This window comes from Gossypium hirsutum, chromosome A03, assembly GCF_007990345.1.
Source record: "Gossypium hirsutum isolate 1008001.06 chromosome A03, Gossypium_hirsutum_v2.1, whole genome shotgun sequence".
NCBI lineage: Eukaryota > Viridiplantae > Streptophyta > Magnoliopsida > Malvales > Malvaceae > Gossypium > Gossypium hirsutum.
Window position 1 is genome coordinate 82,641,443 of NC_053426.1, and position 1,859 is coordinate 82,643,301.

General features: G+C 35.2%; 1 non-coding gene across 1 annotated transcript; it reads left to right on the top strand.

Moving 5' to 3' along the window:
* Positions 1-1,239: 1,239 nt before the first annotated feature.
* LOC121225946 (small nucleolar RNA R71) lies at positions 1,240-1,346 on the top strand. Its single transcript, XR_005923853.1, has one exon. It is a non-coding gene; the product is annotated as a small nucleolar RNA R71 (small nucleolar RNA).
* The last annotated feature ends 513 nt before the right edge of the window (positions 1,347-1,859 follow it).

The following is a 1,859-nucleotide window of genomic DNA, read 5'->3' on the forward strand; positions in this document are numbered from 1 at the left end:
CATGTTTTGATAAGCTATGAGATGACTATACTATATTTGTGAATTTGGTTTTTGGTGTGGTTTCATTATTGACATTAAATTTGATTTATAAATCATCTTATAAATTGACTTAAAATTGGTTAATAATGCGCATGCATATTTGGCTAGTGGTAGATTAAGTATATATTTATGCATATGACATGTTTGTTTATGGTTTGATATTTAAAGTGACAAGTTGGAATTTGTATTCGGTTATGCTATGTATTTTTTACTTAAGATTAAATGGTGGAATTGGTATGACCTTAATGAATTGGTTTTGTATATGTAATTTTGTCACGATGCTATCATATAAATATTAGTATGTTTTGATTTGGTAATTACGTTTAGAAATGGTTCATAGATTGTTTGAATATGTGATGGATAGACATGTTATTTAGCTTGCAAATTAGGTGATATTATCATGTTTAAATTCGGGTTTTATATTTTATAGCATTAGACAAGAGTTTGTTATGTTATATGTGTATAAATACATATTTGTGATGTGGTTGATGTGAAATGTAAATTATGTTTGACATATTGGTTTGGTTTTTATGAAATGTTACATGCGTGTATAGTAATAGAGTAAAGTGAAAATCGACATTGAATAAAGCATATGAATTTAGCATGTTTTAATATTTGACTATTGCATTGGAAATTGACCGTATGAATAGTAATTCAAGCTATAAGATAACAAAATGGTTATACGCGAATTTAATAAAATTGCTTTATGCTTTGTGGATAAATGATTCAAGAATTGTTAAACTGAAGTTACAAATGTATGACTTCGAATATGATCTGAGTGATTGTGTGAATGTATGAAAGTTGTATATTTTCTAGTAATGCCTCGCAACCCCATTCCGGCGACGGATACGGGTTAGGAGTGTTATAAGCCCCTTGGTTACTCCAGGAAAACTTGGGGTGATTTCGCCACGATGGGTTATAGAAATTGGATTGCAATCCTTGCCTTCCTCGATTTTGGTTCTGGTTACCCATGTAATACACGGATTCTGGGTTCGATGGACATCTTCGAACAAATGTCCTTCCCCATAATAAACACAGTCTACATTTTCAAATGCCATTGTTGCTAGCAATCCTCTCAAAGATTTCATAAGCCTCATTATAAGACTTAGAAAGGAGAGCACCGTTAGCAGAAGCATTCACTACCATCCTCGTGTGAGCATTGAGACCATTGTAAAATGTCTCAAGTTGGATGCAATGTGGGATTCGTGATGAGGTCACTTCCGTAATAATTCTTTGTACCTTTCCCATACGTCATACAAGGACTCATCATCCATTTGTTGGAAAGCAGTGATCTGGTTCCTCAATATAGCATTCTTGCTAGGCGGGAAATACTTCATGAGGAATCTTTCTGCTAACTCTTGCCATGTAAAAATTGAATTTGGTGGCAATGAATTCAACCAAGTTCGAGCTTTTTCCCTTAACGAATACAGGAACAACTTCAATAGTAATGCATCTTCGGGTACTCCGGCTAATTTGAAAGAATTGCTCACCTCCATAAATAGTCTTAAGTGTAGGTGAGGATCCTCGGTAGGCATTCCACTGAATTGGCCCACTGTCTGAAGCATCTGGAACATGGCTGGCTTCAGCTTGAACTGTTGTGCCTCAATTTTAGGTCTCCTAATACCCTGATTAAGATCATTAAACACTGGCACAGCATACTGTCTTCAAGCTCTATCCCTATCATCAGCAATAAGAATAGCATTTTGAGTAGGATTTGCTTCGTTTCCTTGATTCAAATTTTCGAAGGTCATCTCTTTGGTCCTTCTCTGACTTGCTTGTCTTCTTCGCTATCGGAAAGCTCATTCAACCCCAGGGTCTAT